This window comes from Bombus pyrosoma, linkage group LG11 (assembly GCF_014825855.1).
Source record: "Bombus pyrosoma isolate SC7728 linkage group LG11, ASM1482585v1, whole genome shotgun sequence".
Classification (NCBI taxonomy): Eukaryota; Metazoa; Arthropoda; class Insecta; order Hymenoptera; family Apidae; genus Bombus; species Bombus pyrosoma.
Genome location: NC_057780.1, coordinates 3,087,844 through 3,101,268, shown reverse-complemented (window position 1 = coordinate 3,101,268; position 13,425 = coordinate 3,087,844). Strand labels below are relative to the sequence as shown.

General features: G+C 38.7%; 1 protein-coding gene and 1 long non-coding RNA gene across 6 annotated transcripts in view; both read left to right on the top strand.

Annotated features, from left to right (window-relative positions):
- Nucleotides 1–13,425, top strand: part of LOC122572897 — a 520,130-nt gene that overhangs the window by 21,332 nt on the left and 485,373 nt on the right. The gene's annotated exons all lie outside the window — the stretch shown is intronic.
- On the top strand, nucleotides 2,018–9,997 carry LOC122572898. Of its 4 annotated transcripts, none has more exons than XR_006318596.1 (4): nucleotides 2,018–2,753; nucleotides 2,869–5,095; nucleotides 6,321–6,488; nucleotides 6,645–9,997. It is a non-coding gene; the product is annotated as an uncharacterized LOC122572898 (long non-coding RNA). The 4 variants fall into 4 exon arrangements; XR_006318595.1 differs by having other exon boundaries at nucleotides 2,018–5,095; nucleotides 6,645–8,400; nucleotides 8,489–9,997; XR_006318594.1 differs by having other exon boundaries at nucleotides 2,018–5,095; nucleotides 6,645–8,400; nucleotides 8,462–9,997.

The window sequence follows — 13,425 nt, the reverse complement described above, 5'->3', positions numbered from 1 at the left end:
ACAATCATCTTTTATACCTTTTTTGTTTATCGTTCGTTTTATGCTCCAACATGTAAAATAAATATAGCGTCAAATAGCAAGAGTCAGAGCAATTATCGTGCAAATTGGAATCTCGTATCTGCACGGGGATAGAGACGAGCATTTAACAGGTGAGAGAATAGCGAGAGATATTAAATTTATGATAAACATACAAGGAGTAGCGAAATAGCTTCGAATTCTAAACGATAGTGGTTGGCTCACTTGGTTAGCAAGTGAAATGTGAACGGAAGCATAATATTTCGGTAAAACGCGAATCGATCTACAATCAAATAATACAACGATTACACATTCTGTTGTCACTCTAAATTGTAATTACAATTTTATAAGAACCGAAATGCTCGTTTCACTCGAAATAATTTGTTTCCGTCAGTCGAATTCTTCTACGTGGATATTGTGAGATTTATGAACGTTTGTCCGATCGACGATTTCAACACGTAACGAATCGTACTTTGACGGAATACGCAATGCGTTTGGAGATGTGACTGATCGTAATTTCGTCATTAATTTAATAGCGGTTCTCCCCAATTCATTGCATTGCCCTTAAGCTGGTTGCATATTGTAAATTCTACGCAATATACGTAATAATGTATCTTTCTGAATAATAATTTACCTTTCTGAGCAAGAATATTACCATAATTTGGAAATTTTTGTGCGTGCTCGACGAAGGTATTGTCTTAAACATTCCCTCGTTTGTAGAGTATTCTCTTTATTCAAAGCTTGAAATTCCGATTTTTATTTGGATTCAGAATTGAAAATTTTAAGTTGAATCGAATTTGACGTAAAATCTCAAGCTTCTGATTGAAAATCCTGGGAACATTTAATACTTTAAAACCGAAGAATGTTTACAGAGAGAAACGATAAGCGTCGTGGCAAGTGCATCTTTCAGGAGGCGAACATTATATTTCCTGCAATTTCCTTTGATAAAATATGTACTTGTATATTAGATAGACGAAGATTTCCCGCTTTTCCATATAGATGTCCATTCTGTTTCGTATTCACAATACTACTACTACTATGTACTACTTTTTAACTGCTGTCGCCATGTATGAATAGCTACATACATTCACGTGTCAAATCGCAGCGACATCGCAACGCCCGTCTGCGGAATCGCGCACCGACACCGTCGCGATATCGCTGTCGACATCGCAGCGGCATCGCGTCGCTGCAAACGAGTCTAGATAAAAGTCTTCCCCACTTATCCTTTCGTGAAATTTCTAAAAATAATTCGCATCAAAATACTCTTCGTATATTTCGAAACTAGTTAAACTTAAAAACGATATCAACGACTTAAAAATCGACCGTTCCAAAGAGAGATTTATAGGAAAGTCTTGAAAGAGCACGCTACAGCCAAAAGGAACTTGATTTAAATCGAATGAAAATAACTCCCGTCCTTTTAAGTTCACGGACAACTGGCAGTCCCATTGACGTTCGAGTTCTAACTGAGTTTCTTTCGTTACCACACTAATCGGCTTAAACCACATTCTATCCGGTACATAGCAGGCGGAGCGAGAGACTGTCGCGTCGTTGCCATTGTTAGTCGATCCTGCAAAAGTTACGTTTCAATTTTCTGAAAAATATGATTTCCGGAGTTGTACAACTGTGAGCGCTCGTCAATTTACCAGAGGAACGAGAGGCAATGGGAGGAGGTGGAAGGTAACTTACTCGGTAAATAAAAGTTAGGAAAAATGTTGCGCCCAGACGGAGGATTAAACTTGAAAGAGATAGAAGATAAGTCGTCTGACTGGCTGAGAGCACAGTAGTATATCTAAATGATACGTATCGACGACGTACAACGCGACGTTCTCGCCCTCCTCTCTATCCTCATTCCCATTTTTCGCTCTGCACTCGTCCACCTTTTCTCCCTCCCTCTTTATTTCCCTCTTCTTCTCATTTTTCCTTCCCACCTTTTCTATTTCGAAATTGAACGAGACTCTTGAACTTTTGAATCGCGTGTTTATTCAGACCGGTCTCGCTTTGTGCACCACCGCGACGTCAGAAACTGCCAAGCTGAGCAATGCATCACGGATAAAATATCGCGAATACGTGAACGTTCTTTTGTGTGTATACGTGCAGGCAGCCGGAGAATTCGTTTTGACAGCGTGCACCAGCAATTCTCGTAATACATACTTCTTTCGAGAATTAGAAAACAAACGGTGAAATTTCGAGCAAGCATTTGGATCACTCGTGTCACGCTACGTTCTCACGGTGCATATTAACACGTCGACTGCCATGGGGGTCACCGGTGACCGGCACTCGATTTGACTATAACGGCGTGAGGGTCACCGGTGACCGGCGACGCAGCAAATATTAAAAGTACATAGCACGATTGTTTGAAAAAAGGACAATCGTAATAATTGTCTGCAACGCCGTAGGGGTCACCGGTGGTGGACCGTGCCATGAAAAAGCATGATTTTATAGCTCATTTTATTTGCTGCAAATAATATTTCAACATAATATGCATCGCATAATGAAAAGTTCGCGTCGGCGCCTTGAGCAAACCATGGAAAATTCGTGTGGCAGTCAACGTGTTAAAACTAAACCATGTACGTCTTTTTACGCACTTTCGACCCACCTCTTTATACAGGACCTTTTAGTCGCAATAAATTTCGACGAATACGAAAAATTCCGCGAACATTGAAAATTCCTTTCTCTTAAGATGTTTCATACTTTCTGATTACGACGATTGTTACGATTTGTACTGTGACTACACTTGGGTAATGTATCTATTTGGTGTAATAACATCAGTATACTTTTTATAAACTAACAAAACAATATGTAAATGGCTTCATTTACATCTTTAGACAAAATTATATTTGCACGTTATTTCAGTATTTGAGCAGACGTTCGCAATTGAACAGAGGTTTACAGCCAACCAATAAAGGAAACCAATATCTCGAAACGTAAAGTATAATTAAAAATGATCGTCTCTATTCGTTTTCGTTTCGGAAATCACCGTTTCGCGCGGTTGGCTCGGTATAAATAATAGCTAATTTACTTCCTGATGTATGTGGTTTTAAGTGGGAAACGATTGAAATAGTGGCTTTCACGCCGGTCTCAAATAGTTGGCCGCTATGGTTCCGGTACTTAGTTACCGGGGTTTGGAATTAGAAGTATAATCTTTTAACGCTGTTGGCACGCAACACACCTGACTTATCCCCTGAACGGAGGTTGAACCGGAGAGTGCTCGCATAATTACAGTCTCCACGTGTATTTAATAAAGACAGGGGAATTTATATGCGAATGAATTTCAAGTATTCCGAGAAAAAATTGTTGGCCATAATAATAGGTTGGTGAAAATATGGACATGCGCTCGGTGTTCGGTATCACCTGTCGACACGAAAAATTTGTATGTCAAAGCTGCGACATATTGTGGGAAAGATTACGGCATAAATTCAGGTAATTCCCTATTAAAATCCTGTAATACTTTATGCTCCAACGAATCACATCGTATTTTATTAGATCGGCTTGCAAGTAAATTTGACTTTCTTCTTTCGTTAAATATAAAATGTATTCGTTATTGCGGTTAGCGGGATTGTATGATTTTTATTTTGTAAATTATTAATGTGGTTTTCTTTGAAATTCTGACGATAGAAATCGCTTTATAAAGTACGACCATAATCTTAGGAATATATTCCGTGAACAGGGTCAATTAAGGAGAAAAAAATACAGAATGTCGGTTACAAATATCTGATCGTGAGCGAAATCAGTTTAGTTAACCGAGTTCTTACAGCGAGAAACCGAAAACCAGTTGCAACTGGGAAACAAGGTTGCACGGGATAAATGTTTATAGAACTTCTTTTATTGCTTTCCTCTGTTGGATTAGTATAACGTGAAACTTCTCGCATATATTTCATAATTTGCCTTACGGAATATAAAGAATTATATAAATACGCACGTACATTCCTTCGTTAACAGTTCACGAGACCGTATATTTCATTCGGAAATCTTCCACAATATTCTCTCCGCAGCTCTCTCCTTCATCTTCTTCTTCTGCTTCTTTCTTTTTCTTTTTCTTTTTTTCTTTTTTTGCAAGATAAAAGATCTGCAATTAAAATAAAGAATTAGATAGTTAACAAGAATTACTTGCCGTTATCAAATGTCACCACGTTTATTCGTCGACTTGACAGTATATTTCCGCGTTGGCCGTGAACGTCGCCGCGAATTTAATAGTCGATGTAAGACATCGCATTTAATTAGGCTAATTTACGAGTGGCGCGTGCAACGACAAGAAGACGAACGTTAAGCAAACAGAGACCGCATAATTCTAGTCTACGCATTACTAACGAGCATAATTAGATTTATGCGGAAGTATATTAGAAAGACGACTTCGAATGGAGGGGTGCAAGATACACGATAATGGCGCCATATGCATAAACGCCCCATAGTAAACTGTGTAGTGCACGTGTGCGTGTACAGAAAGATGCGATATCATAGTCAGCTGCGCTGCATAAACTTGCTCGACATACATACAGTATACACTCTGGCGAGGGTAGTTTGAGGGTAGCGCGGCACCAGAGGATGCTCGTGAACAGCGACAACACGGTTGTACCTAGACATCACGAAACCTCGATTCTGCCGTGTAATTTTATCTCCTTTTTCTCCGACGTTACGTATGTCCCGTCTACTATCATGCTGTGCTGCTCTTGTTGCTTTCGATATGTATTTGTCGAACGGCGGATCGTTCTCGAGTCAATATCGAATTTCTATCGAACGACGGAACCGCAGAGATGACCATTGCTAGATTTTGAGCCACCCGATTAGATCCTCCGTTCCATTCGGCTGAAATGAGATTCGAACGGTGAATGCGCCTTTTTCCACGTTTTTTGCCCATCTACTTCTCTTTCGGGCGAAAATATGGTTTTAATCCGATACGTTACTTGGTCGAAGAAGTTGCAGGATCGATATAGCAGGATTATCTAGGAGGATGAAGTAAACAGATTAGAGCGAGTCGAATAGAGGAGTCGTGTGCGAAGGTCAGAAGAGAAAACACATATACCACGTAGTATATTCGGAAAAGGTTTCCGTGGATGTTAAAAAATATTCTCGCCAGCCCGCTGTAAGTACAAGTTTCTTGATTTACTTCATTTAACGTAATCTCATGATAAAACAAGAATATTTTAGCGTATCTTCTGTAGAATTTCAAAATTTTCTATCAAATAGGATAATCGGATAAGTGGTAATTTTGAAAATTATATAGGTTCGTGATATTTCATTAATAGATGAAGGTACTTACGTCGTAGAAAATTTCGAAAATTGCATTGGAATTTTCTACGTTTAATCGCGTCCTTGTTCGATCGAGCATACTCCGTAGGGTGTTACTTTTCATTTTCTTTCTCTCTTTCTACTTTTTCTTATTACGCGAGATTGCTGCTTTGACGCGATTCCTCGCTCCGCTTTCGTTTAATAATAATTAACCCCTTCGTTGGGGTAGAATTAAATACTATTCTCGAATCCGTACTTTGCCTCGCTTTAATTAAAAAATATCGAAGCTGGCAGCCGTGTACCGCATGAAATATTGCGAACCAAAGGCTTATCTATTCACGCTTTGCGAATCGTAATTAATGTAAGACACGAAACGCCAAAGATCGAGAAACGCGAACGGTGGCCGAATTAGATTAGCTTGTCGGTGCTTCAAAGATTCCTGTTTTATCTTTGCCGCCGTTATATAATATCGCTGTTACATAATTAAATAACTTACTGATGAAGGGGTATCGTAAAGGAGATGTTTTGCGTTTAATTAAGATCTAATTATCAAAATAATTTATTTCTGCGAATGTGAATGTTTTTCCATGGGAAAACATTACGTAATTGGGAAGAACAAGTTCCACCGTGTACTACCTTATTTTTCTCATATTATTCTCTGCCTAAAGTTCGTCGTTTCTTTATTTTCGGTTCTCTTTAATCACCGAACGATACAACTGGACTTTAGTTTTTAGAGTTGGGTAGCTTCGAAAATCGACGTGTACCGAATTCCCTATTCTTATTAGCATGATAATTCGTATAATTTGTAAAATTTCGTTAATAATATTTGTTGGATCGTGAAAGAGAGTCTAGTTCTAAATGGTTTCGCGGACGACCTACTTGTTTCTCGTGCATTCTGCTTCTCTTATTGGGAATCCTAGCGACTCGATAATCTCGCGAATGTCCGATAACTTATCGTTAGGTAAGATAGCTGGAGTATTTCAACCCTGTCTTAGATTAGCACGCCTCTGTCCTGGCGACCCGACCGTGTGTCGCTAACGTTTCATCCCCCAAGTGGGTTATTCGCCGTACAATTGTAGGTTAACCTAATGTCAACTAAGTTGTTATTACGTTGCCACGTCGTGATGCCATAAAATTGAGTGTTGGAGGAGGTAACGTAAAAGAAATTTCGCTTGGAAACTCATTCGGATATGGATCGAAGAGAATACCAATTAGAAACAAGAAGAAAGAAGAAGCAGGCTGTTCGAGTAAGTTTATTTTAGATAAAATGTACGTTAATCGAAAAACTTGCGATCATTTCGTTGTTTACTGGTACTGTTTTCTTTTTGTTCGTTGATTGTTTACGATCTTGTCGCAAATCCAATATAATGAATCTTTAATACGATGAAAATTTGAATTTACAGGTAAAGAGAATTTTGTAGTACGAACTGCGTACACAGAATTCAATGTGAATCTATAAAAGATAGATGTGCTGTACTTAATGACATCGAATTCAATCACGTTGCGTAATATTTCACGCTATTTACGTGTTCGCAGCGAGAGTTCGCGGCAATTTACGTGACTCGAGTTATGAAGCCATAACATTTGAAAAACGTTGAGAAATAACGAAACCCTATTTTCAGTCGATCGATGGAAACGACCTAACGACCAAAGTATAATATTGTTAATTTCGTACAACGGAGAAAAAAGAATATACGTGGAACGATTAATAATAAAAGTATGTTTCGTCGGTTTGTTTAAGATTGAAATCTATGATGATCAGCGTAGATTGGTTTAATTGCGACGAACGGGAATTGAATTGGTTTAAAGTTAACGAGATGTTCCTCTTTAAATCTTGGCAGGGCTAGTTTCGCGTGTGTACCAGCGCGAATTTCTCTTGCAAAAGAAATAAAGTAAAATCAGTGAAAATCGATATGTGGGCCGTGTAAATAGTTGTGCAGGATTTTTCGTGCGATGCGTCCTACAAATATTTGCAATGTGATCCCGTGCGTTTCAGTCCGAACAATCGATAAAAAATTGATCCGAAATTCGGCTTTTTGTGAAAGCAGCTTTCCGTAAAAATTAATTTTCGTACTGGGACTCGCATTCTTTGTGACTGTTGGTCGCGTTCATCTTCGTGATTCGTATTACCGATACGAATGTGAAAGAAGCGTAATAACTTTCTTTGAGCAAGAAGATGCCTTATAGCTGATTCTTTCTTTAAATCGAAGAATGCGCGCCTTTTCGTAATGTAATAGACTTATTTCGCAATTAGATGTCACATCGTGCGTGATATATTATTGTTGAACAAGACGGTCCAATAATAAAATGGCTCGTCACTATACAACGGTGCACTAAGCATATAATTTTCCTTTCGATTAATTACACAGCGCATGATGTTTATTCACGATCCTTAAAAAGAATGTGACAATGAAAGCTTGAAAATCATACGTACAAAAAAGGGTTTGATAACGGAATAATATCCACAGATAGGACTGCCCCATAAGTAGATTAAAATAGGAGCAACAAGTGTTAAAAAAAATTCTGATGCTATCAATAAACCGACACAAAACAAGGAGAACGAATGAAGAATAAAAGAGCGAGAATGGAAAGGTAGGGAACTATTATTAATCGCTGTAGCACAACTCAGCTATCAAAAGTATCCCGTTATTAGAAGAAACATGTCCCTCGGAGGTTGTAAAATAGCCGCGTGATTTTTTTTTTTATTTTAATTTTCTCCTTTTCATCTTTTTCCTCTGACTCGATCGGAGAGATAGTGTCAAAGTCACACAGGGCTCGAACACAGAGGATTAACCCAACCAGCAGCCGGCTGGCCGCCAGACGATCGGCTATTTTCGATGTAACTTTTCCCCTTTAAAAGCGTCCAGCGGCGCTTGTCAGAACTTTCCGATATAGCTTTGGTCCCGATGCTTGGTCCCGCTGGTTTATTGTGCCCCCGGTGCTTGTCTCCTTCCGTTTGTTCATTCCCGGATAAATGCAACGCCGGCCACCGGCCACGAGCAAATAAGTCAAGTGTACCGGCGACGGTTTTATGTACCTCCTCCTCGAGGAATCGGAAATTGCGGCCGGCAAAAGTATGGTCGCTGTACACGGAGAGAACCGTTTTTGGTCGGAGCAACACCATCGGAACCAACTTTTAGAAATTCGTGACACAGCGAGGTAAGGTTGTCGTGTCGTTTAAGCTTCGACAGTGTAAACTTCGATCTTCAATTTTGCACAGTATCGTGAAATTTGTTGCGAATGTTAGCGGCGACGCATCTTCCTGACGATACAATGGCAGACAGCTCGCCGTTATTTAACCTTACCGTAATCTATGACTGGACCGAGGCTCGATAAAGGCCTCACCAAGGTGCTCGACGGTGAATGTTTGGAAAGTCGATAGCCAGCATCTTGAGGTTGTCGAGCTTCGTAGCTCGTGGTGTCGATGATATGACTTGGAGCATGCTGAGATAGTTTACTAATGGCAAGTGAACCGACTCGACGTTGCATTGCCAAAGAGCAGAGACTTTGTCTAAAGGATCTGGCTACGGAGCGGGGAACACAGTGACGCCTTTTTCATAAGCGGACTGCGAAGGATCGCACACGCCACTCGCACCAGAACCATCGTGATATCGCGATCGTTGACAAATTCTTAATATCTAACAGATATTATGAGACATCGTGAACATTTATCGTATTAACGAAAGAACGAGAAAATATGGTGTACTGTAAGTCCGGCAAACAGATATATCGAGAACGAGAAAATCACTCGACTAATCTTACGGCAAACTTATTTGAACAACGAGGAGGTATTACGTAGAAATTAATAAAATAAATGTTGAGAATTGTGGATCTTAATTGCCGAAATAAAAGTAAAGGAACGCTAAGATTACACTTACAATTTATATGAAAATAGTTTTAGATTTATTTAATAAACGATTGCCAGGATCTTCGTCGATATACGTTTGCACGCGTCTCAGCACTCTCTTTGTCTCATCATCTTCCATACTAGACTGACAACGGAACAGTTACATTCATGTTTTTCGAGACACCGCGCGCGCACTTACATTCACACACTCATATTCACATACATGTGTCACTACTACGCGGCCAATCTAGTCTAGCACACAAAATTATACATATCTCAATAACAAAAAACAAAATGAAATAAAATAAATAATGAAAGAAAAGACAGATAACTTGCAGAAATAAGGTAGTATACGTGTAAATGCGATAATGAATTATCATAATTGCAATTGAGAATATTTACGTTAATCGAACGAATTTCTTTCATTTCGACAAAGAAAAGCGATATCCTTTTGAATCGACGCAGAAAGCTATGGCTGTCTCAAGCTATCGCATATTTCACTGTTCATCATGCTATCAATAACGAGTTTAATAGTCGGTTTTCAAATGTAGATCGCTTAGAAATTGCTCATAACCGAATTTGGTGAATTACAAGGCAAATTACCTCCACTCAAATATCCTTCCCGTTCAAATAATCCTACCTGTAGACACTTTAACCAACCACTGCCACGGAAACACGCTGGAAGATTCCCCAAATGAGCCGATGTCGAAATCTCGCTGACCTACGATTACATAGCGTACAATGGCCCACATCGTAGACTGCATCGTAGATTGTTTGTTTTCCTGTGAAACTTGTGTCCGATTTGCAGTTTGAGGGGAAACTGTTTAAGTCCATCGTTTAACAGTTTTAGCGAAACGCTAACACGAGCACGCTGTTGAGGATGAGAGGAGAGCACTGTGTCGAGCTGGATGTAGTGTGAAGTGACGCGAGCTTTCCCTCGGAAATTGTTACCGTTCAAATGAATGGAAATTCTTTCGCTCGATACGATTGGACTTAGGTTTTGAGTTTTAAATCGAGCGTTAGAAAATTCAAGTTGTACTCTTTAATGTTAAAGATTTATTACAAAAAGTTTGAAGTCTTTCAAACCGTATAATAAAATATGTTTTTCGCTTATAAAGTACGATGTTTCGCGTAGATATTTCCGATTTTATTTAAGAAATAAGAAGCTTCGGCTCGGTCTCGCGTTTTATATCGTAAAACGAACTTTAGTAGATACGTCGTCGGAATTTTCGGGTTTTTTAGAAGGTGTATCTACAGATGTAGGATGCACGTATACACGTAGGTAAAAGTGTGCATGTACATTTACATACGTCTTCTACGAATCTAAACGACAATTTTTATACCGCAAGAAAACGTTGACCCTGTAAACACCGTTTAACATGTACACGTTTGAAACGATTACAAGTGTATACGTCATAGCGGTTTAAAAAAGAACGTGTTTCGATCGATAGCTCTTTTTTTATTAGCGAACAATAGCGCCCGTGTTCCATGCAAGACCGAAGTTATCGAGTCAAGGACGCGAGAAGTTCGTAAAAATGGTCCGAGTTTCGGCTCTCTCAAAAACGCTTCAACAATTTTTATTCCTTAACGGCGATCAAGTTTCGGTACTTTCAATTAAGAGCAAAGTACGTTCGACCGCGAACTTTGCCATTCGAATCGAAATCTTTGCAAAAACCAGCGTCTCGCATCCGTTGGAGATGAAGAACGGCGTATAAAAAAATTACTCGGTCTCTTCCTTGCTATGTTTGTTTCAGTTGCGTCATGTACGCGAGACAGCAACATAAACCGATGTATTATACGCGCGCAACTGTCTTTTTATGTAAGAACGTCGTGTTTCTTGTCGTGAATATGTTAGTTGTTTATATCTAGTAGGAAGAAACAGGTATCTGATATATGAGGTTGAGAACTATAACGAAAACGACGTGCTGAATATATAGGATAGAACAGTAGGTGGTAGATGCTGTGACAGAGAAGTCTCGCAGAGAGGAAAAAATGTTTTTAGATAGACAGAATTATATCTGATCTTAGACACTCTTAGACAACTCTGTTATCTATCTATTATGTTTAATCCTGCTGTTCTTTAGATCATTTTCAATCGAATCGTATTTTTCTATGGTCAGAAAATATCTCAGGTTCGAGGATAATATGAAAGAATAGTCATTTATATAGGCGATTTTTCGTTTAAATTGCACGCTAGTGATTTTCCTCGAAACATCTCTAAAGTCATCTCTACGATTGAAACTAAAACGAGACAAAAATTTCGAAGACCGCGACGATGTTAACGTAGATATTAAAAAATTTATCGTAGAATTTTTATCCTACGTGAAATCAATTTAAATTGTCTTTTACTTGTTATACGAATTCTTCAAGTTTCTCTTAGATTCGAACATACATATATAAGCGATAAATTCATGGAAAGATTTATATATATTGTATATATTGTATATACCGAAGAAAGGAAAAAAGTAGGACCTACTCGTACCTTCAAAGTAATAATATCTCCAACAGAGTCATACTGACCATAAAGTTCTTCTCCGACACAAAGTAATTTAGTGTAAAACATTTCTTATGCCACGTGATGGAGTGAAATTGTGTCATCCTGAACATACTTCACGAAGGAAATGTGCAAGATTATTTGTCTCTTAAATTATGATAAAACTACTCTATGTAATGGCAACGACAAATGGTATTACTCGAATATAATATATCGTAATACGTGTACCTAAAGGAAGCGACGATGTTTCTCAACCAACACAGCGATAAAAACTTTTTCATTGTTATTCCTAAAGAACAACGGATATCCCGTGGAAGAGTAATTGCTACGAATTTCAGTTAAATCATTCGATTAAATCAATTAATTAAATCAATCTTTTTTACCTGTAGAAAGAAGAAAAGAGAAAAAGGAAAAGGAGGAAGACAGCAGAATTTTTCGATCAATATTATTTTTGCCTCGATAAATATGTACATTGGAGAGGAAATTTCTCGGTGATTATTTCACGGTTTTATTCATTTCGCGTGTTTCCTATTACAAGCTTTATCAATTCGGTTCGATCCACGCTCACGTTCGAGCATCTATCGCAGCGTGCAATTTTCCGTTCATTGTTCCAGGCGATTTTTCTTGCGCAGCATTTTCCTCGGCCAAGCGAACGACACCATCTATACCGTGTACATTTTGTAAGGGTACACCCGCCGTGTAATGGGGCAAAATAACGAGAGTGGTTATTCCTTCTAAATTTCAATTCCGCTCGGTCCCAGGAATTGTAATAAAAGATGCCCGTATCAAATTTTATGGGGTTTCATCCGTTTCGTCCGATGGTTCGATGCACTCGTCGTTCGGGGCCATTGTTCGCAGTTACACGCATCTTTTAGTATCCGGACGAAAATTTGGTACCAGTGAAACGGAAAATGGATCGGAAATATTGATCGTCCCGTTGGATTAGCAATTTCTGAAAAGTCGTTCGTATATTTGTTCCCATGCTGGTTACAGTTCCTTGTGAAATCTTAAACTGCCGGTATGAAATTATATTTTATTTTCCAATTGACGCGTTAGTTTCGTCTTTTGCCGAGCACTTTTCTGTTCTTTTTAGTTTCCTCCTGGTTTTATCGTTGTTACTTACTAAGGTATGCGAGCGTAATTTGCTGAATTGTATCGTTTCTTTTGAAATTTTTAACGGATTTTAACGATCGTGGTTTATATTACAAAGTTTGAAGATTTAAAAACGGCAGATTAAATGCAAAACCTCAGATGCTTATATCGGAAGATAAATATTCGTCACAGTGTCGGTTTTAAAAAGTAATATGGAGCATTTAATTACTATCGACGCGATTAACGAAAAAGTGTAGCCACGCTTTGTACCGCTTAAAGCGCGTGAACATAGAACGAGCTAAGAGTCGCGCTTAACAATAATTACGGCAACGATTAATCGTTAAATCAATTTCACCGATAGCCGGGATTCCTCTGGCTGGGAAATTACCATCGGGCAGCTTTATCAGGATACACAAAGAACGAAAATCCATTTCGTTAATTTTCTCTGGAACTTTTCTGGATTTTGCTAAAGGTATAAACTATCGTCGACTAGCAGGTAGCCAGTTTAATTAAAAGTTACGAGTCGTTTTTTCCAATTGCTTGAGAATCCTTTAACACGATATCGACCTACTGCATCGATAAACTTGGTCTTGTACATCTATTTGATGTTATCAATCTGTTGTTTGAATTAATAGTTTGTAGAACGAATCTCGTTTGATAACTTGTTGCAATCAGCGTGAGAAGGGTAGCAGTTTTTGACGCTTCTTACGCTCGTTCCACTGTAGGTTTTGCGAATAAACGAAAATCGAAT